Raw genomic sequence first — 25,337 nt, 5'->3', positions numbered from 1 at the left:
GTTTCCGCTCCTGCCCCATGGTTGTGTTAGATGCACGTGATTCTGAAGCCTCCCCTGAGAACGTGTCCTCTGGCTACTTTCTGAATTTGGGCTTTCCCTTCCAGAGCTGGTGGGATATCCTGGTTGCTGTTCTCTGTGTGTTTTGTAGCTACCGTGTGGCTTCGTGGCAGGCCAGGACCTCATGCTGGGACAAAGAGACCTCTAAACAATCCTGAAGTGGCTCTGGGTCCTGCCCACAGCATCCTTCCCAGCGCCTCGGTGGCCTTGGGTTGGCTGTGTTCTAACTTTGGTAACGGCAAATACACTGTTTGTGTTTTGAAACACGTGAAAATAAAATGGGACTGCAAAGAGGTGTCAGGTTAAATTTGAACTGTGCAGCGAGGGCTGCAGATGGTGACGGCGCAGAGCAGCGGGTTGGGTCCTGGTTGATGCTGCCTTCCCCAGAGCTCTGGAGCAGTTCCCTCACCAACATGGGTAGTTTGAATATTGTTGTTGTTGTTATTGATATAATGGTTGTTGTAATTGCTGGTGAGTGGAAGTTGCAGACGGAGCTCCGCGGAGGCTGCCCTGTCTGCTCCCAACACAAGGAGCAGGTTTCCTGCCCGCCGGCCGTGTTGCGTGTTGGCGTGCCAAGCTGGATGCCAGGCTCCGCGCAGCTACTGCGCGGTCAGAGCCACCGCTGCGACGTACCCGAGACCCGGCGGCTTGGCTTGGGAGGGTGCTCCTGAGGAGGGGAACCTGTGCTTGATAACTGGGCTGAGCTCGCAGCTCATGTTGGGGTTTTGGGTTTGCACCCGTGTCTTGTTTGCTGTGGGCGTGGAAGGGCCGTGAGCAGGCCCGCTTTAGCAGGGAGCGCGGCCGCTGCGGCAGCAGAGACTGTGCCGTAGGAGCAGCGCGTCGCTGACGATTGCAGTGTTGGGCTCAGCAAACAGACTGGGTGCAGTGCTGGCTGGGGGTAAATGCAGGATCCTCACAGGGGCAAAAAGGTTTCTGCGTGCTCTGGCTGGTGAAGCTGATAAAGAAAATGGGCGTTTTTTTAAATCCTATTTTTCCTTCTGTTTTCACCCTCCTTTGATGAAAACACTTGAAACACCTTTTTAACTCTACATTTTAGATGCTTTGTTACAGCCATGAAATATACCCTTGTGTGGTTTTCAGGTCTTTTTAATTTTTAAAAGCCCTCATTGCTGCTGCATAGGGAGAAATTTTTAGATTATAGGAAGAAGCAAATGTGACATTCTGTTCCGTATTAAAAGTTAATTTAGGGCAGAACTGCAGACCAAGAAAAGTGTCTTATTTTCCTGTACCTCCTTGTAATGTAATTGACCCCTAATACCTCTGCAAGATCTGGCACTCGGGCAGCGGAAGCGAACTGCCCAGGGGCGCAGCGCTAACACAGCGGAAGGGGTTTGCCCAAGCGCAGTAAAACTTGCTGTGTTCAGGGGTTTTGAAGCAGGTCTGGTAAGGCATGTTCCCGTCGAAGGCAGAGCGTGTGGTGCTGGACGTGGGCAGCAGGGGAGATGCCGCTGGCTGCTTGGGAGCGCTGAGCAGGAGCGGTGAGCCGGAGCGGTGCGCAGGCTGCTTCGCACGGGGCTAGAGGAGCGAGTGCGGCCCCAGCCCACAGCCGGGTTCAGAGCCCGTCGCTGGTTGGTCTGGGTGTAAGCGGGTACCTGGCCATGAGGACTGAAGAACCTCTAGGCCACTGGGCCTGAATGCTGACCATGTTCTTTGTGGCTGGGAGCTGTAGAAGGCTGCTGCGCCCCAACTGTGGCAGTCCCCTTGGCCAGCTGGGATGGGGGCTGATTTGAAAGGCATAATTTGTGCCGGTGCCAAGTCTTAGCTCTGAGTTGGTTTGTGTCCTTGTCTCTTACAGGAATACTTTGGTCTCATGCTGACTTTGGGCATAGCAGACTATTAAAGAGGACAAATTAATTCAGATTGTGGTCATGGAAACAGGATTTTCCCTAGGACAGCTCTTGTCACTGCTGAGATTGATAAAAGCTTTTGATACCACAAAGCCGGAGAGAAGAACGGGTTTGTATAAATATATAGGTAGGAGAAATCCGGGGTGGTCTCAGCCTTGTGGAAGAGAAAATACAACTTACTGTATTTATATATGCACCACTGCCATATTCCTCATGGTTCCCTTCCTCCCCTAGTAGCATTAGCTGGAACCTCTCTCCAAAGTCTTTTTGCAAGCCCTGGGCTGAAGGAGTCACAGGCGTCCTCCATCCCTCCGCCTCCGCGCCACGGCTGCGGAGAGGGCAGTCCGGCTGCATCCCTCGGCACTAAATTAGCTGTGTGGTCTTAATCAGAGGTACCAACTGGAGGGTTGCTACTGTGACTTAATTATGCAATTGTAATTTTCTATAAAATGCATAATAAAACCTATTCATGCCTTATATTGGCTTGAAAGAGTTATTCCAGCCTCTCCAGTTGTGGAATACACACTTTAGGAAATTGCCTAAATCTATTTTTCTTGGAGCGATGGTAGTCAGCCCCACAGGTTGCTAATAAATATTTCATAACCTTCTATGAAGGATTATTAAAATAATTCAAATATCTAAATCACTGGCTCTCCTTGGCTCAAGCAAAGCCCAGAAGCAGACTTTGGTTCATTTGTGACCTCTCCTCTCCTGGCGTGCCATTAGAATGCCCTGAAGTGTAGACCCTACATAAACACAGGCTTGTTCTTGCTGGCTTTGGATTTCTTCTGCCATTAAACCCGATTTTTTTTTTTTAACATGATTAGGTAAAATATATTTTTGTACTCACACAATATTTACAGTGATGGATTTAAAAATACTTAGCATGCCTTAATTTAGCATGAACTCCTTCATCAGAGTTGAGGAAACGCTTTTGCCGTTTGAAGTCAGAAGGGTGGGAGGAGAACCCGCGGTGCCGCCTGCCCCGCTTGGTGCGTTGCGCCCAGGTACGTCTGACCTGGCCGGGTGGTGTTTGCCGGCGTTCAGGGCTCTTCACTCAGCTGATTTCACATTACTGGAGTTCTGTTTCCCAACCCGTGCTGTGGGTTAAGGAGGGAATGACAGCTTGATCTTTATTTGTGTGTGCAATATTTATGTATGTAAATTGCTAGTATGTTTGCCTTTATCTCTAGATACAAATACAAGAGATGTATACAAATATAATGAGGAGGCCCAGGAAGCTCGTTTTGTTTAAACAAAACGCAGCACATTAAGCTATCATGCCCTGACACTTGTTTCGTAGTGGAAAACAAAAAGGGAAGCGTCTGGCTTTTGTTGGGAGAGGTGAAAGTTGCTGCTTCGATACATATTGGGTATTAGGGCTTTAGCACGCTGGAACTATTGGGGTTGTTTTATTATTATTTTTCCTTTTGGTGAAGACTGAAAAAAGACAAAGACTAAAAATAAAAGCCATAATTTTTGATATAACTGTGGAAACAGGGTTAGTTCTAACACAGCAGGTGGCTAAGGGACTCCATCGACAGAAACCAGCAGTGCTTTCAGTGCAATCAAAGTTAAGTGCAGAAATTTAATTAAATGGTAGCAAGGCTGGCAGAAACTTTGTAAAGTAGCAGTGCATTGTCAAATTCAACAATTATTTCAAGGAACACAATCCACAGATGGCGTCTAATTGATAAATTAAGGTTCTGGTGCCTGATTCTGCTTACGTTCAAGGGTTCTCTTTTCTTAAACAAAACCTTAAAATTTTAAGGCTTCGTCACTGTTCTGAAAACAGAACAAGCTGTCCTGTGTTTTTTGGATTGAGAGATCAACTCTTTCCCTGTTAAATGGAGAAGGTGTTTGGTTTGTGTTTTCCTTGTCTGCCTTTCGTTCCAGAAAAGATGCGGTATGTTGTTGGTAGGCACTTCACTGGAATCTCAGGTATTTAGAGCTCAGCCCCTGTGGACCTCCGCTGTGTGCTGGGGCAGGTAGTGAAATAATCCCTCGCAGCTTTGAAAAGCTTTTCAGCTTGCTTGTCTGTACCTTTACAGCTGTCTGTCCACTTTTGGACCACATTATCGGCAAATGCCAATCCTTCAGAGCTCTGTATTCCCCTTTGCAAGTCCTTCCTAGCACTAGGCTGGTCAGCCTTGGGAACCAAGCCTGGAGGGACGGTGAGTAACATCTCACTGCTGCCGTCGCTTGCATGCATTGACTATCTCTCTTAGGGGGTTCTGGGCTGGTTTTATGTTTGTCCCCTTGCTTGCGTGTTGCTGAGAGCTCCCCACCGCTTTGTGTTGGTGTGAGGGAACCGAGAGCACATCTCCAGGGGTCCTGCAGCAGACCCGAGAACAGCTTCACGTGACATTCTGGATGCCTGTAGAGTTTAGTAAAACAAACCAGCCCTGTTTTCCCCTTTTCTAAACTGAAGATAGATCAGGGATATTTTGTCTCTGTGTTTTTGATTTCCATGTGTAAATACAGTTCCCTTTCCAAGGCTTGGCAGAGCACTTCAGAGAAGGGGACAGAAAAAATTGACTCCAGCTCTTCAAATACACTTTGCATGTTGTCCTTTAATGCTGGAGAGGGCCTTTTCCTGAAGCTAGTGGCACTTGCCCTCTCAAAGTGTTTTGAACAAGGTTGGGAGTCGAGAGAGAGGGACTATCAAACTACATAATAGATCTACGTAGTATATATGTATATACACACCTGCATATGCAATATTCATTTTTCCCTTGCTAAAAAAAGAAGAAAATTTTTGAACTTGCAATTTCATACTGTTGTCTTGATTTAGGCAGTGTTAGAAGATGGATGCAAGAGGAGAGTGACCATTTCATTGTAGATGTTGTAAACTCAGGGTGCAGATCTGAAAGCGTTATGTGTCTTTTTTGGCATTGCCCTTGTGGTAGTAAATTCTCCGTTAGCCGGATTCTGCATGATAGCGCTGAATCCGTTATGAGGGATGTAGCTGAATCAGTGCTTGTTATTTTTGGTTACTAACAGTGTACTTGAATTCGGTAACTCGACTGCTCCCTTCCCTCTTTCTCCCCTCGTGTGCCTAAATATATCCACCCAGTCAATCAGCACTGGCAGGCATCAATGCTATGGCTGTCAGATCGAGTTAGCTGTGGATAGCCTGAACTACCGGCTTGTTTTCTTGGGCTTGAAAATGTATTCAAATAGTGGCATCGTAATTTGACTTGCAAATAAGTACAGTCTGGTAATGGGGCCCTTGTATAGAAAGAATGATGCAGCACTTTAGACAAATATATGTCTCCTTCCCATGAAGCAGATGAGAAATAATACAATGCCTGCTGATGTTTATGGCTACACACTTAGTGAACAGAGACATTCCTGAATTTTCATTAATGGTGGGTTTTAATGGAACAAAGGAAAAACACTGGAAATTAAAGAAATGCTAATGCCTTCCTGGGAAACATAGAAAACATTTGGTCTAGAGGCAAATCTGCTCTGGTCGTTGTTTTCTCTCTTAATTTTTTTCCCCTTATCTAGGCTTTTTGGCTGGTTGGTTGTTTAAGAGCAACACTTAAGTGAGCACATTATCTTTGTTGCCGCTCCTTCCCAAACTGAAGGAACTGGCCTTGCTGGTGACGGCGTAGCTATTTCCACAGCAACCGGGCAGGATGTCACAAATTCAGAAGTGTGATTTTACATGCAGAACAGCAGCAGGAGCAGATGGATATTGGAAACAAAATCCCCACCCCCTCCCTTTGCCTTCTTACGCTTCTTCCGAAAGAAATAAAAGCCCTTCTCATAACGTCTCTCTCTGCAGATCTTCCAGCATGTGGCATAACTTGCATGAATTTTTTTCTGCTGTGCAGTTGAATAAGCAGCAAGTGCTGGGGTGCAGCGTGCTCCCCGAGTTTGTGGCAGCACTGCCTTGACAACGTCAGGGTGCTGGAACAGGGCAGGGAGAGGAATGCCCTGCCTTTTGTAACTTTGGGGCTGCTGTAGGGAAAATGAGCTCGCTTGGGAGTTTGGGCTCAGATTTAGCCTGGAAGTGGTTTCATTAACTTTGATAGTGGCCTGAATCTATTAATGCTGAACTTACCAAACAAACCAACCAGCCCTCACCTTAGGTATTTAGACACATTTGGTAGCCTTCTTGCGTAGAAGTTTATCGTAACACCCACCCACCGTGTGGGCAAAATCCTCAGGAGCATATGCTCAGTCTGTTTCCTCAAAAAAGGTGATATTGGAAACAGACACAGAAAGGGTTTGCACTTAACAAAATTGGAGGTCAGGGCCTCTGGTTTGAAAAAGGTGGAATTGGTTCGGTGTTCCAGTTGAAGGCTCTCTGGGCAGCTTGCAGAAGTCACCATGGGATGGACACGCAGCAAATAAAGCTGGGGTGCAGGGGAAGACCAAGCAAGTCGTTCTTTGTGCTCCCTGTCGAAGCCTGACAAATACATGAGGAGAGAAGCCGGATGTCCACCGTTTGCTTATCACCAGCTGGTTCGAGTCGGGTGGTGAGGACCTGCAATAACGTGTTGGGGCGTCCTGTGCCTTGCAGAGTGTGAGGGCAGAGCCGTCGGTGCCTTGTGCAGAAGGCTTGGTGTGTCCTGGGAGCAATTGCTGCCGCTTGCGCGTGGGCTGGTGTTGTGCAGGGGCTCCAGCGAGGCCACGGGGATGGGCAGCCCGTGGGGACCCGCCTGGCACTAACCCGGTGTCCCGAGCCAAAGCCGCGGGTGGTGGGAAGCTGTGGCTGGAGCTGCAGAGCACGCGCTGGGTGCACAGCCTCCTCGTAGCTCTGCTGCTGGGAGATACACCTGTGGTCTTCTGTGCTGGCAGTTTGTTTCAGAAGTCACAGAAAAGGTAAGGTTGGTTATAACAACATCAAACCAACAGGTGTTTGTGTGACATGGTCTTGGAGGCTTGAAGTGGTTTCCCAATTTCTCCAAATAATCTTGTAATTTTATCAAGTTTTCTCTCATGTCTAAGTTACATCTGCTGTCCTCCAGGTTCAGCTCATGTCTTTCTATACCCTCAAACCCTGTGGACTTGGCGAGTGATTGGTGCTTGCTTGCTTTGTAAACATGTTCATACAGACTGGAAGGCTTTCTCCTTACTGGTGACCACTGGTGAGTTGTGGATAGCAGATGCTGCATTGGCAGTGTCGCTCGGCGTATTCCTTCCTGAGTTGCATGACAGTGCTAATGCATGGAGGAGGTACCGGCCTGGTGATGGAGCGAGGGCGCTGGTCCTTTGTCATGGCCCCCTCTGAACTTGGGTTTCCTCCTCCCATCGAAGTAACCTTGTCCCTTCTTTATAAGCCTGATTGATCTCGTGGAACTGTAATGCAAGTCATTGGGTTTCAGCAAGTGTGCCAGGCCCTTCCAGATGTCAAAGGGATTTTCCTCTATGGACTTGTCGCTAAGGAGGAGAAGACAGGTGAACCTCAGTGATCTTCTGCCTAAACTGATTCTTCTTGTTCCTGCAAAGCCTTGAGCAGAATCTTGTGTCAGACTTCCACTTACTAGAAAATGCTTTGTGCTTGTGTGTGGTGCAGCCACACGCAGAAAGAAACAAGACTTGGAGGGTCCTGGAGCCCAGATTGCTTGCATAAAACTGGCCATGGGTCCTTGGAGGCTCCTTGTTGTGGTGGGAATTGTAGGCTCTGGCCTAGTGGGTTGAGGCACTCTGATATTACACTCAGGTTTAAAGTTTCAAAGGAGTTAGGTGTCAAACTTGCACTGACTTGAATTTCAGTAGGAGCTGGGTGTCTATTTTTGTCTTATAGCAGTAGGGTTGCAGACCAAGATCCCCTTGTATTTTTATTTTGTCATTTGGCTTTGAAAACACCAGCTGTGATCCTCTATACTGTTATTGGTATGGATCACATGAAATTTTAATTAGCTTGGGTGAAGGGAAGGGAAGTTCTGGTAATTGATTTAATATACAAATGCCCTTCTGCTTTCTTTGGTTTATGTGCTGGAAAGATTGTATTAGAAATTTTCTATTACAAGGGAGATTAAAATGCATTTTTAGGATTTTCTTGAAATCAAAAATTGAAGTGCCTCTAAACTATTCAGATGAAAGTTACTATTGATATTTCAATATTTCAGATAAAAGGAGAAAATATTATTATTGTTATCATTATTAGCTTAATGGAACCAGTCACTGACAGTGGAATTTACGCAGTCGGAGGTGACTCAACAAATCCAAGTGCTCTTTGGTTCAGCCAGTTGCAAAGCACCATCCTCTTGCCATGAACATTACAGCACACATTATATTAGCGGAATATAAAGTGTTTTCGTCTTCTGCGTGCAGCAGGAATTCGTGGCTGTGGCATCCTCTTTGTGAAATGCAGCGTGGTGTCCGTGTCGCGGGCGTTCCTGCTCCTGAGAGCTGAAGCAGGAGCACCGCTCTCCCGGTGATGTCTCGGGTGACTGCGGAGAGGTGAACGCAGCGGCTCTTAGCGCTGTCCCGAGCGAGCAGGCTGTGCTAGCGTTGCTGTGGCCGTGTGCTGCTGGGGGGTTTGCTGGTGGTTAACACATTTACCAGGTTTTACACTCGCTGTCCCTAGAGGGACAGTGCCCTGGGTAACAAAGTTAGTCGTCGTGGTTTCTGATAAGGTAATTTCGCCATCAAATGTGGAAACTTTGAAGAGTCAGACAGTTGTCAGAAGGCAAAATTGAGCTGCTCGAGGAAGGGACATTTCATAGCTAATATTAAAATGTAATGAACTCCCCCCAATATTTTGTGTCTCTAAACCTGGAACTATTTTGTGTGTGTTGTAAAGGGCTACTGTAGCCAATGTACCTTGCTTTTGAAGAGGCCTTAGCTTCAAGTGCCGCCTCCATCTTGTCTGGGGAGTTGTCCTCCTGCAGATGGCCCCTGGCGAGATGCTGCTCGGGAGATCCCAAGGCTGAGGTGTATCTAACATGCAGCTGGTTTCAGAAGTTAATCTTCCTCTTCCCTTTTTCTTCCTTCAAAACATTATGGGATTTTCTTTTATTGTTACTTTCCCACAAAATTTCATGTAAAGGATGGCATTTTTTTCTGGGGAAAAAAGAAAACATCAAAAATCAAAAAACCCAAGATCACAGGACTTTGCCAGAAAGAAATTTGACCTGCTCTTGTCCATATCTTTCTATAAAGGGCCATTAATTAAGCTGCTTGTCTTCCAGAGTGCCTAGAAATTCCCTTTTGGGATGGGGAGATGTGTTGCCTTTGATGCTTTATGAGGTACAGCGCTGGTCCTGGGGACCTGTTTCACTTGAGACGCCCTGACAGATGATGTCGGAAGGACTTGGCTTCTGCCGGCTGGTGCTGTAGTCAGGGGGCTGTGCTCTTAAATCAGGACCTGTCAGATAACGTTTCTATTTTAGGGAATTATCCTTTGCTTCCCTCCTCCCCTTTACTGGTCCATCTAGTATTCATCTGCGGTCCCAACTCCTTTTACTGTCACTTCAGTCTTCCTCCCAGTTAATTGACTTGGGAGATCATGCTAATTTTTCTTGATTGGGGCTGCCACCTTTGCTTTCTCCTAATCTGGCATGCACGTATTCTCTGTTCGCCTGTCTCTTCAGTTCTTGAAAGTCTGTCGGCAGATGCCTGGTGCTTCAGAGGGAAGAACCCTGGCACGTGACAGCAGTTTCTGCAACAAGTGGTTGTGTCTCTGTGGACCGGCTTTATCCTGAAGGCCAGATTGTAATTCTCAGTGCAGACATTACTGTCAGCAACAGGACTTCCTCTGTTTACCTGTTTAGAGCTTGTGGTCTTTCCTTCTGCCCCTGTCCCTCATGCACATAATTTCTGTTTTTCCTCTCTACATTCTTTTGTATTGCTTAAAAAAAACAAACAAACAAAAAAAAAACCAAAAAAAACCCCCAGAAAAACAATGAAAGATTAAAACCCCCTCCAAACTCTTCAGGTAACTCCATAAGAAATACGGCAGCACTGATATTAATACCTGTTCTGTCTGGGGTAGGCTGTTAGTGCTAGGAATGATCTCTATTCTCCCCCAGTATTTTACAGATGAGCACTGAAAAGCGTCTTTATTCAGTTTGACTGTTGCCATTATGTGGCGAGGCATTCAATAAAAGTTGTGATTTATGAGATGTGTGTGGCCGTTGTTGTTTTTTGCTCTGTCATCTATCAGGGGGAGAAAAGCCAGGCCTGATAATTCTTGGCACATAGCTTTTTCAGTTAAGAATGTCAGCTGTCAGGCTGTCAAGAGAAGTTATTTCTCTGGGTTTTTTTCAAACAGGCAGAGATCCTGCTTCTTACTGTGCTAGGTTGATAAGGGAGCGCTTTCTGTATTGCTGAAAAAGTGTGTCCCATGGTAAGGCCCTTAGTGTATGCCCACTTAAACTTCCAATGCTTTGTGTTTTCAGTGTGTGACAGCACTTGATTGCTTAATATAAAAATGCATTCAGTTTCTTTTTTGCAGCTTTTATGTAGGTTTTTTTTCCCCTTTCTCTCTTGCTGAATGGAGTGCTTTTTTTTCTCCCCTTCTCTGTGACTAGGTATTTTAAAAGTGCTCTTTTGCAAAATATGTGCACATTAGATAATCCGGTGTTGCATAAAAGCTCTTTCATATTTTGGGGGCTTCATGCATGCATAAAGTAGACCTAATTGAAGACAGAGGCTGTTTGTCACAAACGTGAATATAAGGATGGGGGACGGAGGGGAAGAATTAAGTTAAATGCCAGGGTGATGGTTTTTTTTTTTTCCTTATTAGTTATTTGCAGAAATGTATCAAAAAGTCATTTTGATGCAGTGTACAATAGTATCACAAACTTGTGCTTTGCATCCTAAGTGCCTGGTTAGAGCACAGTTAGAAGCTGAAATCATTCCTCGATTAGTCCCCGGAGTCCTATAGAAGTCTTTAACTCGCAGCGTGTGGTCTGTGATTTAACAATGGGTGAAGGATTGCTGAACTTGAGCTGAATGTATAACCTCAAATTTTCAAACCTGCAGCCCCTTTGCTTTCTCCTCTCCCCTTCTCTGTGGAGAAGATCCATCAAAACCCTGCCACAGCTGGCAGCGCGTTTGCCTTCAGGGCAGAATTTTGGAGCTGGAAAGACTGGCAGACCGTGGTTCATAAAAATGGGTAGCAAATCCCTGTCGAAAAGAGGCAAGCAAGGTGTCTGGCTGCCACACAGTTCTGAGGCTCTGCGTTAGGGCTGCAGGTTCTCTTGGAGGGCGGGAGGGAATTGCCCCTGGCTTACCACTGGCTTCATCTGGCTGGGGGTGCAGCTCGTGGTGACCCCCTTCACAGAATCACAGAATCACAGAATAGTAGGGGTTGGAAGGGACCTCTGTGGATCATCTAGTCCAATCCTCCTGCCGAAGCAGGGTCACCTACAGCAGGCTGCACAGGACCTTGTCCAGGCGGGGCTGGAATATCTCCAGAGAAGGAGACTCCACAACCTCCCTGGGCAGCCTGGGCCAGGGCTCCGTCACCCTCAGAGGGAAGAAGTTCTTCCTCATGTTCAGACGGAACTTCCTGTGCCTCAGTTTGTGCCCATTGCCCCTTGTCCTGTCACTGGGCACCACTGAAAAGAGTGATGTTCTTCTGCTGCACCAGACGACTTCTGGTGATGTTAGCCTTCATGTAAAAGGAGAACATTTCCCCCGCATTAATTCAGTCTGGACAGCGTATTTACGTACTTGATATCACTCTAAAGACACGAGGCTGGACAGGTGGGAGATGAACCTCTGAGAGATTTTGTTGTTCACCTGTACAGACTGTTTTGTTGTACGGAGCCATGTGTGGCTTAGAGATGCTCACATGGTTCATGGGTTATTTCTTACAAACATTGGAGTGGTCTTTAGCCCTGTGTATAACTATGCAGGTCGAGGCCTGGTGCTAGTCTTATGTTAAAATTTCCAGTTTAGTTACGGACCTTGTGATTCCGTGGGAGGAATGATTTCTCCCACCACCCTGCAGCTAGCCGGGCAGCGGCGTTCAGCTAGTGTGCCAGTTGGGACTTCAAGCTGAGGTAGGTTTCTCCAGTGCCAACAGCACGTCTGTCTCTTGACCTGCAGGCGAGGGATTTGCTGCTTTCCTCCCAGTACTGTGTCCTCTGAGCATCTCTTCTCCTGCAATAAGAGTTCAAGCTCAAATTGCAGGAGCTAGCTTTAGAGGTCTTCAGCTCAATCCCCGTGTGTCAGGCAGGAGGCAGATGCTAATGGTGTTCAGATTTGGCTTGAGTCGAACTACACAAGTGGCTGTTCATGGGATGTTGTCCCAGCTTTTCATGTTCTGCCAGACCTGGAAATCCAGTCGTCTCAGTGACTTGGCCTTTTTATGTGAGATTTTTGGCAGTGTTGTAACGATCTAGGCACTTTCAGGTCTGTAAGTGCGTTGAGCTGTGATAGTCTTTGATACCAGCGGAGTTCTTGTACAGGGAAAGATGGAGAAGGTGTGTATTTCCAGCCAGTTGCTTATTTTCAGTAATGTCATTATTATTAGAGGCCTGTTGGTATTATAGATCAGGTAGGAAAGAGTCCCTGCACCATAGCAGCCGTTGCTCCGGGAGCCCGTAAGGCAGCTATGCAGTGCAGCACTGTGTTTCTGAGCCTTGATGGGGAAGGAAGAAACCAGCAGCCCCTCTTATCCTTCAGTAGGTAGGAGGCTAAGCTAGTGACCGAAATGCCACAATTCAGTGATTGCTTTGAGCTCTGCAGGTCTTGCAGCCCTAGGGAGAAAAAGAAATGACAGGCCTGTCAACATGACAACAATCTTCTTTTAATCCACTATCTGTGCCAAATTTTGCAAGTGCTGGAACAAGGGGAGCCTCGCATTTGAGAACAGAGAGAGGTGCAGTGTGAAAACCTGTGGTTTTGATGTGATGTGCAGGGAGCTCATTCTTGCTGATCTTCCTGGAGAGCAGGCGAGCGTGTCTCTGAAGTGAGACCTGCTGGGGTCAGGCGGGCTCAGAGCTGGAGGCATTGCCCGGTGAGATGTGCAGATCATCTGCACGCTTGGCCGAGAGGCAGCAGGGAGTCCTTGTGAGCTGCGGTGTGGTTTGCTGGCTCTCTGCCTCCTGTCCCAGAGCCTCCACTTCCGTGTCATGCGTTTCTTTCCCCCAAATCCTCACTTTGGACAGGGAGCTGTGATGGAGCTGTGCTGAGGATCAAATGTACCATGGTTCTCGAGATCTACGAAGGTTTCAACACCTAATGAGCACTGCGACTAGGAACAACCGGATCGTCTGAGAATGGAGGTAGTGGTTTCCCTATAGCTGAGTGTAAACTTGAACTGTCTCCTACCCTTGCGCTTGCATTTTCTGGCACAGTTCTTTTAATACCAGCTTTTTGTCTATGACAAGTGTTCAAGGCCACCAGGTTGGACAGGGCTTTGAACAACCGGGTCTAGTGGAAGGTGTCCTTGCCCATGGCACTGGGGTTGGAACAAGGTGATCTTTAAGGTCCCTTCCAACCCAAACTGTTCTGTGATTCTGTGGTTGCAACCTGGTTAGCGGCACAGAGCTTGGCAGTGTGCCTTGCTGTTTCTGCTGGGAGGCCGAGGGTGAGCCCGAGCTTAGTTACGTGTGCTTGAAGTTGGGCCGGGCCCAGTTCCCTCTCGCTGTTACAAGGACCCGGAGCTGCTGTGGGGAGTTGGCATGCTGTAAGTCCAGGCCCAGCGGTGCGTGGTTGTGGTTGTCCCAGCACAGCCCCACGTGCGTGAGAGTTGGCCTGTTCTGGTGGACAGAAGTCCGCCTGAACCCATCAAGGTCTTGCTTAGAGATGGTCTCATTAAAGCCTGGGTGCTGAGTCACACTGTGGGTTCTGCCATCCAAATGCCAACGTATAAACACATCCGTTTTCGCAGAATCTCTTGCCAAGTACTCGGGTTTACAATGTTAACAGCTTTAAATAAATTCTTCCTGGAGATAACTGATTTATTAGGCTCCTGCCCTTCTGAAGGCAAAGCTAGTCACAATTAACAAACAACGCAGCATGAGGCCGTTATCATTCTGGGTAATAAATCTTTCAGTGCTGGGTACCACTTGCTAACGGGCTTTGAAAGTAGAACCATACGTCAGTGGAAGGGTGCAGGCAGCGTGTGCGCGGACGACGTGGGTGCGTGTGGTGTAACGGCTGTGGATGCGGCGCCCGTGTGCGTACCCGGGCGCGCGTTGGACGGCGGGTTTGTGTCGGGGCAGAGGCAGCCGTGCGGTGCGACCCCTCGCAGCCGTGCCCGAGTCGTCCCTGCTCCGGCGCGGGTGTCCCTGGGCGCGCTGACGGCGCGTCGGACAGGCTGCGCGTTGTGTCCGCACGCCTTGGCCTCGGCAGGGCGTACGCGCGTGGGAACCAGCGACCCGTTTGCTTTAGTGGGGGTAGCAGTAGAGGGGCAGTGGGGCTTTGCTTTCCTCACTCAAATGAACAGGAGAAGTACGTTAGCTCGGGGTTCAGCGTGCAGTGGGCAAATGAGCCATTTGGATTCTGCTGCTGGCGTACAACAAGGGCTACGTGAAGTCTGGAGGCAGATCAAGCTACCTAAGGTTTTGAGTTAGATCGCGCCGTTCCTCTCTTTTCTTTGGTTTTCCTTGGCAGCAGCTGGAGTTGTATCTACTTAGTTACTCCTGGAAAAGGACTACTTTTTGCACATAGTTCTTTTGAGGCTTCAGGGTGTGCTGGCTGTGGGGTGCATCTGTGTGGAGGAGGTCTGGGTCCGGCCGAGGGGGAGCAGCTGGAGCTGCTGAACCTACAGCCATGAAAGCCCTTTGCAGGTAGAGCTTGCACTGGCGCTGGATGAGGCCGTTCCAGCACACTGGTGATGCTGTGTTTGCCACCAGATGAGGTGTGGGTGGTACCTGAAAGCGTTCGGAGTGCTGCAGGGTGGTCTTTGGGCTGGAGCGTGCTCTCCCCCAGGCCCTGCCTCCACCGGTGCTCAGGCTCCGGGCCCTGCTGCGCGGGGCGGCGGTGATGGCCGGCCTCGCAACGGGAGCGCCCGCAGAAAATGAGGTGGTTCCCATCCGTCTGGTCTTCTGTCCCCTACGGAATGGTTGCTCAGTGGTGCTCCTGGGACTCAGAGCCTGGAAAAGCAAAGGGCTGTGACCGCGAGCAGAGGCAGGGGATAGCTCGGGCTGCAGTTGCGTGCTCTGTCCCCTGCGCTCTCCGGGACGTAGCGGTTGCCCTCAGTCCGTACTGCTTTCTCTGTTTTCAGTGGTAATCCACCCTTACTCCTTTGCCACTTTTTTCTCACAGTTCCCCCCTTTCCTGCCACTGTCTTAATGTAGCTCCTCTTTCAGCCCAGCATCCTTCTCTGGCTCTCATCTGGCCGGAACAAGGCTGAGGAATGAGCCCTCCAAGCTTTGGTCAGTAATTATTGCTGTTCCCTGACGGCACCGTTGTTTGGGTAAACAATTGGTCCAAGACCTGTTAGCATGGTTTCCAGCGTCGGGGAGATATTTCTTGCTGGGTTTGTAAAAATGATCTAAATGGATCTGACATCCTGGCTATAAAACATCTGTAACATTGCACATTTAGTTATGTTACTAGAGACTTGAGTTCATTCTGATGGGTAGTATTTTATCTGCTACTTTTCCCCTTCTGAAAGCAAAGCTTTCTGTAGAGGAGGATTTATAGAAATATATTTCCAGCACAAAAAAAGTCATGCACATTAAGATGTTGGAGTAAAGGAGAAATAATGCCTTTTTTTGGAGACCTTGGCTGATTTATCTCTTGCTTGCTAGTTTGGTGTGACCTTCCTAGCTAGGAATAATATTTTTTTTATTCCTCCTTTAATAACAATAATGTCGGTAACAATGTCTTGCACTATTCCAGCACCTTCAAATCAGACTTCCAGTGGGTCAGACATTTAATGAGTGAAGCCTCAGAGGCTCCAGTGAGCTGTGGGGATATATTTTTGTTCTTCTTTTCGTGGAAATCAAGGCACATAGCACTTGATTGTGCAACCTACTCAACCTAATGAGGCTTCCACAAACACTGCGAGTTAAAATGTATGCCTAAATGCTGAGCCCTGCAGACTCCAGCTGAGTTTCTCCCAAGATTCTTTGACGCATCAGCCCTATGGAGATTGAAAGGACTTGCCCTGTGGTCAAGAAGTGAGTAAACATCACACAAGGGAGACGAGCTCTTGTAGCTGCGAGGTGCTGTCTTCCTTTGGAAAAAGTATGAATGTTTTCTCTTGTCTTGCTTCCACTCTTCATTCTCGATGCTGCTCCTCAGGGGCCCTTTTATTCCTAGTCAAGGGTTATTTGATCTGCTTTAGAGCAACAGCTATGTTGCTTCCATAATGGCTGGTGGGTTCCTTCCCTGGCAAGGAAAACATCTTTCTTTTGTGAGATGAAGGTGGGAGTACGGTAATTCTTGCAATTCACCAACCCATTTGTGTGTGGGGAAGAGGATAAAAGAAAATGCGGCATTTCGTAAAATTGTGAAAGTATTTCAACAGCAGTAATAAGCAAATCTGGACATTTGGCAAGATTTCACTGGTCTCGCATCAGAGGAAGAGATCACCCTTACGAAAAAGCCAAGCAGCGTGTTGCATAGACATGAGCTTGACTCAGCAGATGAGGTAAAACTTGCTCATCAGTAACTGATTGCCATGTGCATCTGTATTATGTAGATGAAATTAATCACGGCTAAGGGTTAAAGTTTTCCATTTGTTCTTTTCGGAGAAATCATCTGGAGTGTGCTGGGAGGGAGGTAAATTGCTTTACACGTTTCTTTTCCCTTCCTGTGAATTTTTCTTGCTTTAGCAGAACATTATCTAGAGTCTTAACAGAGAGCTCTCATCACTGATTTGACAGGGTTATAATGAAAAATTAGTTGATACTAACTTAGAAGTATTTAAATTACTTCTGCTCTCTGCACTGTAGAGGCAATAAACTTTTTTCTTTGGAGCGACCTCAGTGTTTGGAGCTGGAAGAATTTATAAACTCTCACAGAACGTGCACTTCTCTTAGTCCCCGAATTGGGCTGTGCCATTGGTTTTTGTTGAACGCTGTCTTAAACCTCCAGTTACGTTTCTTCCCTCTCCTTTTTGTGAGTGTACGCTTAAAGAAAGGTTCATTGACAGCCCCATAAAAGCCATTCTAGCTGCAGCACCGCGTGCTCTGGGGCGTACTGACAGAGCAAGCCGCTTGCATGCTAAAAGCTACGGCTGGCTGGACAGCGTAACTGCCTGTGCGTGCTCCCTGACGGCAGAGGTAAGCGTGCGGCGCAGAAGGAGAAGTTTTCGCCTGTAGGATAGGAGCGTGTCCCCTGCAGACTGGTTGATGCCTGGCCCTGCGACAGTTACTCCAGCAGCTGATGGAAGAGGCCAGCGCAGGGCCCGCGCTGCGGCTCCCAGCTGGCAGCCGTGGTGCGGCAGTGTGGCTTCGCGGCCTTGGCCAGCCCGCCTGGCTTGTAGGCAGCAGCTTTGGGTTGAAGGTGGCTCTGCCTGAGCTTCCATGAGCTGTTTGGTGCTCACCCTCGGGGAAAGCTGGTGGAAACATCTGCCCTTGTGCCTGCAGCGCCCGGGAGCTGGCGACGCTTCCACCAGCAACCAGAGCTGCGTGCAAATACGGCACCAATCGAAGGTACTTACTCGACGTTGCCTACTGCTCTTCCTCTAACAGATTTATAGATTTTAATTGAGATGATATGACTCAAACCACAAAAATGTTGTGAGGACTCTTGGATGAGGGTTTTAAGTCAATGGAAGCTGCAGGACCTGGAAAAATTAGACCACTTAGGTTGCCTCGGTTGGCATCCAGCTCCAGACACACAGTTTTGAAGTTGTTGGCCTCCGTGGCCAGCTGTCCTCTGGGGCCGGCCCTCGGCCGCTCTTAATTGTGGAAGCCCCACGCAAATTCCTGCCTCCAGCAGATCTGCAGCAGTGCGGCGTGTCCTGGGGAGGACAGAAGAACATGCTGCTCACCGCTGTATCCAGGCTCCATGCATGGTCTGTCTCACTGCACACCCCTGCTGGGTTTGGGAAAGCAGGGGCGGCTGGGTGGCTGTGTTACCTTCTTGTGTTGTTCCAGATTAAAAAACGAGGACTTGGGTACATTTGGGGAAGCTGCTTAGGTTGGTTTTCCACTTTGACCTGCATCAGTCCACCCTGGCAGAAGGGCTGCTTCACCTGTAGAGCCCTACTCTAAATCGACCTTGAACGTGCCCTTGTAAACGTGTTCTTTCACAGTTGTATGCCCTGCTGGAAAACACAAGTTTTCTGGTTGTATTTTGGATATGGCACAGGACGTTTCTTTCCAGGAGGCAGGATAATATAAATGGGGGAATTGATGAACGCTGTAATGGTCAGTTAATGCTGTGTTCCCATCAAATATTGCTGCCATGGCTTTGAATGTGAGGTCCCCGGGCAGAATGCCATCTCTCTGTCTCTCTCGCTCCCTCTCCAAGGTGGAGTTTGGCCAGTAGCCTGTAGATTTAGGAGCAGAGTCTTAATTGCTTCCCACTGAGACCTTTGTCCCTACATGACATGGGAATTGCAGAAATCCCACCCCTAGTACATCGTCACATTGGGCGGTGATCTCCACCTGTGGTCCAGAGATGTGTTCCTTTAAAAATAATTATCTTCATTTAAATGTATTAATGCATTTTTTAAGCACTGCTGAACAGTAATCAGGCAGGCATGTTAAATAAGTTGTCTGCACTCAGCGAACGTTCGGTTTCCTTCCTTACCGTGCCGTGGGTGAGAAGCTAGAGCAACCAGCGGGATTTAGATGGATTTTCTCTCTGCTCCCCTCTGCCTGCCCCTGTACCTCGCTTCTGTAGCCCCTAAAAGAGTTAACGAGAGCACAGCAGAAAGGAGCAGCCCTGAGGGATACGGTACACGGGCGTGCAGCCAGGCTGTGGGGCTGTGATCTGTTCCTCTTCTCCGGAGGGTGTGAGGTCTGGCTCTGGTGAATTTTACTGTACCTTTTGATACGAAGCTTGAAGCCAGATTTTGCTCAACAAAAACGCTGAGCTCTCGCAGCTGGGGTTAATTTTCCGGAGGTCGGATCTCCCGTGCGGGGAGCTAGCTCTTCGTGGTGGGGCACGTCAAGGCGTTGCTGTGCCTGGAGAGCAGGGGCTGGTTTGCGGGGTGCCGAGGGGATCTGCGGGGGCTCCTGCCCGCACAGCGAGCCCTTCGCTGGGGAGGGCCCCTGACGGGCTGCCCCACGAGGGGCGAAGGGGCTGGCCCTCCCAGGGGGGCAGGCGGGAGGGTGCGGTGTGGGGGTGGTCGGGAAGGGCTCCTCTGGAGCCAGGCCAGATTTGCTTGTGAAACTCCAAGGACGGTTTTGGCGATTGCTGCCAATTCGATCTGTCGTATAAAAATCACTTTGTGTGTTCTGCCTCCTGCTGATACCGTAGTCATCGAGGGAGGGAGAAACTAAACCACCAGCCAAAACCTGGCACTCCCCAAGTCAGCAGCAAAACCAGAGGCAGCCAAAAGCGAGGAATACAGCAGGGAGGAAGTTAACAGTTTCATTTGCGAATGGATCGGGAGAAGGGAATCCATCTGTGTTTTCCACCGAAATCAAGGGAAGTGATTTACGCCACTGGGAATCGCAGAATGGTCGGGGTTGGAAGGGACCTCCATAGGTCACCCAGTCCAACCCCCTGCCCAGGCAGGGTCACCCAGAGCAGGCTGCACAGCACCGTGTCCAGGCGGGGCTGGAATATCTCCAGAGAAGGAGACTCCACAGCCTCCCTGGGCAGCCTGGGCCGGGGCTCCGTCACCCTCAGAGGGAAGAAGTTCTTCCTCGGGTTCAGCTGGAGCTTCCTCTGCTTCAGTTTGTGCCCATTGCCCCTTGTCCTGTCGCTGGGCACCACTGGGAAGAGTCTGGCCCCGTCCTCCTGACACCCACCCTGCAGATATTTATAAGCATTTATTTGTAAGCAAAATCTGTGCCACTTGTTTGGATTAGACAGAGCTCCTGCGTTGCTGCGTACCCTTCTGCAGCTGGGTTGGTTGCTCGCAGGGCGACGTTAGCTTGCACGGGGGTCAGGCACAAGGGGTTTGCACCATTTAAGGCTTGCTGAAATCCTATTTTGAATACTTCGGCGTGTAGTACGTGGCACACAGAGCCACGCTGCCTTTGCACAGGGTTGAGTTCCTCTTGCTGTGTGGAGCGCTCAGCAAACCGTGTCCATCGGTTGGCAGCCGGACAGCGGCGCTGGGAATGGGGACGGTCCCCCGGGTTCTCCGGCTCGGTGGATGGGGAAGGGTTGGCAGCTTGCAGTGGGTGTTGCCTTTTTCATCGTGGGCTTTGCGAGGTGTTTCAGTTTGGTTTTTAATAGCTTTTTGGAACTTGAGCTTTTTGGAACTTGCTGTGAGGATCCTGGAGGCAAAAAAAACCAAACTGGAGAATTCTTGCTTATGGTTTGTGCTCTGCCAAAGAAGCCTAGCAATTTAGTTAACAAGATCACTTCCCCTATTACATGAGTTATTGTTGTTTTTAATTAGAGGTAATGCTGTAGTTTGAATGTGCAATACAATGGGGTATAAAATGCAGTTCAGCATATATACTAAAGATGATTTTTCCAATTATAAACCTGTTTAGAAGGCGGATACATTAGAAATGATGAAATGTCAAACTGCAGATTAGGTGAGCAAGCTGGAATACACATGCACCCACGCATGCACGCTGTCGAATGTGCTCTGGAAAACAGTTATACATGCATAATTAGTTTAATCTGAAATTAATGCTAATTTCAGCAATTTGTGATGCAGATTGGCTATTGGTACTCTAGTCCACTTCCACCCTGTTGAGAAGTCGAGGGTGCAAAGCCCTAATGGAGTCCAGGCAGGCGCGCACGCACCGGTGCCCGGGGTTTGGTTCTCTGAGCCCTGGGTCTCTGTCTCTTGCTTCTAGGGGCCGGCTGCCCCTTGAGAAAGCAGTCCTGGTTCAAGCAGAGGTGCGATGGCGTGCAGAATATCCCGGCGTTTCTGACTCTGCTGCCGTCTGCGTTGGCCCAGGTCACTCGTAACTGCACCTTTGGCCACCCCGTTTCAAAGCACGTGCGTTCTGCTTTGCAGCGAGACCTGCCAGTGACACGCGCAGTCTCTTCCCGGTGCTGGCTGGCTGTGAGCGCTCATCCTTCCCCACCTCATCGTCCGTGCCTCCGCAGCCAGGAGCGCTTCGCTAAAGCTGGTGGGGGGAGCAGCAGACGAAGGCTGCGTAGGGAAGTGACCCGTAAGGCCGTTACCCTGAAGTCAAACATGTAGCTCCTGTGTTAAACATGGGCCGGGCTCGGCTCACCGGAGGAGAGCGGCGGGTACTTGTTGCTTGAGGTCTTGAAATTCTGGGAATTCTGCAAAATATTTAATGAGATTAAAAATCCCCTTTATTCCTTTTTAATAGTTGTGATAATAAGACAGTTTCAGTGGGAGGGGGAAACGCCAAGAACACAAAGAGCGTTGGTACGTGAGAGTGCGAGCAGATGACCGGGCGCTGGCCGGGAGGCTCTGACCGCACCGCTGCAGTTCCTGCCTTTTCCCCGAGCCGGCTGGTTTCGGCTCGCGCAGGGCTTTGACGTGTGCGAGTGGGACAGGATTTTTGTTCCTGGAGGCTCTATCTTCGGCCTCTTGTTGGGAGAATGTTTACCTGACATGCCCCAAACTGGTCTAATTACAACCTTAATCTTGCAAAAAATGGCAGAAAATCGGAGGACTCGTCTCGCTAACGCAGGGTGGGTTTTTTCCTGCTTCTGCACCACCTAAGTGTTTGCTCCCATTCAGAACACAAAGGTGAAGGTGTTTCTCAAAAGCCAAGCGCTGGAGAGATTGTAACCTTGAATGACTCTTCGCAGTAGTAGTCACATGTGTTTTGATTAACTGCCACACCAACCCAGTAGACAAACAGAGCAATTCTGCCGGTACTTATAATTAACGGACTTTATAACCAGCCTTAGAACTAACTCTCTGCTGCCGATTCCTTCTGCGGTGAGAGACAGACACCTTCAGTATCCAAAAGCTCCAAAACCATTTAATATCTCATTTTGCGGAGCCCTGCAGTAGTGAATGATGGATATATTATACTGCAGATTAAAAACACAGACGCGAGGCTGGAAGTATTGTGGTTTCTGAGTGACCTAGACCTCTCGGAGTCATTCATAAAGCGTGGATTTGGGATTGATTCACACAAATCACTGCTTATTGCCCAGGCGCTGCCGTTCCAGCCCGGGCAGGGAGCAGGCGGAGCGGCTGGCTGAGGGACCGACCCCAAAACCCCAGCAGGCCATTTGCAGGAACGTCCCCGCTGTCAGCAGCCTCCAGAAAGCAGGCTCTGAAGGGACGTGCAGGGAAAGGTGCAGATCCTCAGTGACCGTCACCGAAGGGACTGCACGCTGGGGGCTCTTAGGTTTGGGGCTTTTTTTTTTTTAATAATGGGTGTTTTTCTTGGATATATACATAAATGCTTTTATGAAATCATAATTTTTGTGGGGTTGTTAAAGATATGCTGATTTAACAGCCAAAGGAGAAATTTTGATCTAAAAAACTTTAATTTTGTGAAGAGAAACTTCAGTTGCCTCACTTCTGCATGATCATTTGTCATCTTTATGTTTACTGAACAGCCTGAAGTGTACTTCATTAAATGCTTTTTAGCCCCTTGTTTTTCCACCATGATACAAGCACAGATGTGGGGAGGTGACAGAGGAGGCTACCGTGTCAGACAGTGCGAACATCCCTAACCAGCATGAACCAGAAGCCCATCGGTGGCGGTGCCCTGTCCCGTACTGTAGGCAGCTGAGAGGGCTTGGTGGGAAATCAGGTGCTCTCGTCACGTGCCTGCCAGCCATCGGCAGTGGGAGGTCTGGGGAGTTTCTGCTTAACGTGAGTTTTCTCAGAAATCATGTGTGTGAATGCACCTGCTCCTGGCAGCCCCATGTGCTTTAAAATATTTTATATTGGTGATTCAGTGGCTGATCTGCACCAGCAGTGTCCCTCGTGTAGTAAAATCCCTCAGTTAGTGAATACTTTTTTTTGCTTAAATGTCTCTTGAACACTCCATGGCGTTTGGCTGCGACGTTGGCAAACCTCTGGCGGCAGCTGCGAGGCCAGGGGTCTGCGTCCTGCGTCCCCGGGCTGCGGGGCCGGCGCGGAGCTCTGCCCTGCTGCACGGGAGCCCTGCGCGGAGCCGGGCCACAGCGCTCTCCGGCTTCACCCCGACGCAGCCTCGCCTCGTAGCTCGCCTGCTGCGCTGGCGGCGGAGGGTTTGCAGGTTAGAGCAGGAGCTGGAGGCTTTGGTCCTGCTGCAGTTATCTAATAACTGAAAATTGGTGAGGCTGTACCAGCACAGACAAGTCGGTGGCATACAGCAGTTTCCCTGAGTTAATGTTTGAGAAGGAAATGGGTGCTTCCAGCAGCTGTTCTCGGCTGCTGGGGCTCTCCTGGGCGCCCCAGGCTGAATCTGAGCCGGGCACGGTGCTGGCCTCGTCGCCGGCCGTGGCAGCCCGTCGTGGCACCGCAGCGAGCGGCCTTCGTTCGGTCGCTTCCGCTGTGCGTGTCCACGCCTGGACGGGGGAGAGGCCGGTTTCCAAACCTGCGCGGGTCTCTCGGCCGCGTCTCCTGGGCTGCGGTGGTCTCTGGGTCCGGGGAGGGGGCTCCTGGCTGGGCCCGGGGCGAGGATGGGGGCCCGGCGGTGCCCCGTGGCGGGTGGAATGGCGGATGGGAGGAGTTGCTGGGTCTGCGCGTCGCTCCTGGCCCTGTGCTGAGGGGAGTGCGTGCAGCAGAGCGATGGAACCGGCCCTTCAGGAGAACGTCGACTGTAAAAGCAGACTTAATCTTGTGCTTCACTTTCGTACCAAAGAGCTGATTTCTGAAACCATTTCCCAGCTAACAACACGTCTCTAGGCATTGAAAGTTGTGAATTTGCTTGTCATTACCAATATTTTCTTTGTCTGAAGCTATTGAAACAAAGTAGTCTTTTTTTTTTTTTTCTTTAACCTTCAATCTCACTGCTAAAAGAAGTAGCGCTCTTTTTCTTTCTTTCTTGGTCAAATATAAAAATTATGATAATTTCAAATATTGCTTTAGAATAATTGCTTTCCTCCCTCTTTTGTATGACAACAGAAGCTTGGCCTGATCTTAAATCAGATGCTGGCAGGCGGAGGGCTCTTGACAGCCCTGCAAAATCCTTTAGTTACAAGTCGGCTTTAGCCAATTCTTTATTTGTAAATGACAATTTTCTACAGAAAAATATATGCTTGGGCTTCAATTTTGGAGTCCTAGATTGCAGCCAGAAAAAAATAATTGAATTTTTACCCTGTTTTTTTTTTCTTCTTTTCTTCCTAAATTAAAAAAAAATAAAAATAGTGAAGCTCTGTAAAGCATGGTCAGGGGCTGATTGAGGGCAGCGCCTGCCCTGGTTGGTTTGAGTGGCGGTGGAGATGGGAGCGATGTTTAATTTGTTCTGCGCTGAGAGAATCTGGGGCCCCTCCAAGCGTTTTGTTCGATGTCTCAGTTGCGCGAAGGCTTTGGCAGCGCCGCGCGGCACGGCTTGTCACCGCGCTCCGCTCGCCTAGCACCGCGCTCCGCGGGGCCGGCGTGCGGGCCGGGGTCCCGCGGCAGAGCCGCGTGGCTGCCGCCGTGGCCGTGCTGACCTGCGGGGCCGAGACCGCGTGGGGCTGCACCGTGCGACCTTCGGTAGCGACTGTAAAACGCGGCTCGTCTTCGGTGCACAAGTGAGAAACCGCCAGGCCCTGTGCTCAGCAGCTGCAGCTGCCCGGGGTTGCTCCCGTTGCATCGCTCCGGCATTTGCTGGTCTCTGTTTAACCAAGGAAGCCCTGGCTCTGGAGGTATGGGGTGGTTTTTCCCTTCTGCTTTTGGAAGTTGGCCGCTTCGTCCAGTTTCTGCCATGCAGAAAACAAACTCCAGCATTTTAATGCATGAATTTGTTGTTGACGTGTCTGTTGGTTTCTTGAGTTAACATGCAACGTTGACTTAAAAAACATCTCTATGTGGTGGGGTGGGCTGCTGAGCAGTTGCTGTCCAAGCACATGGGGAGGATGCCTGCCCCTTCGGAGCGTGCTGGCAGCCGTGTCCTGGATCTGCCTGGGTTTGAGGTGGCCCACAAGGCTCAAGTGAACTGGGGTCAGCCCACCAAAGACACCAGGTTCCCCTGCCACCGTTGGGGTTTGGGTCTCCAGGCTGGATCCTGCCTGTCTGAAGGGGTTCCAGGCTATGGGTAATGGGTTGTCTGGTGGTACGTCCTACGCAGGAAGCCCAGCACTGTCCCGTCACCTCGTACGGACCAAACCTGGGGGCGCGTGGGTCTGGAGGAAGAGCTGGGTGCTTAGCTGGGGTCTTGGGGAACACGAAGGGGTTTCTGAAGGGCCCGATCCAGCCCCTGACGGCTGGCGATACTGCGAGCATTTCACTGCAGCATGGTTCATGGCAGCCAGCGCACTGCCTCGGTAGCTCTTGCTGTCTTCTGTCATTTGATTATTTTTAAAGGAACTGTGCAAGTTCCTTTTGAA

General features: G+C 49.4%; 1 protein-coding gene across 15 annotated transcripts in view; it reads left to right on the top strand.

The window, feature by feature from the left end:
- The window catches only part of MSI2 (musashi RNA binding protein 2), a 257,207-nt gene that overhangs the window by 61,918 nt on the left and 169,952 nt on the right, over positions 1 to 25,337 (top strand). The gene's annotated exons all lie outside the window — the stretch shown is intronic.

The sequence above is a fragment of the Opisthocomus hoazin genome, chromosome 20 (genome assembly GCF_030867145.1).
Source record: "Opisthocomus hoazin isolate bOpiHoa1 chromosome 20, bOpiHoa1.hap1, whole genome shotgun sequence".
In the NCBI taxonomy this organism is placed as follows: domain Eukaryota; kingdom Metazoa; phylum Chordata; class Aves; order Opisthocomiformes; family Opisthocomidae; genus Opisthocomus; species Opisthocomus hoazin.
This window is presented reverse-complemented; position numbering and strand designations above follow the sequence as displayed.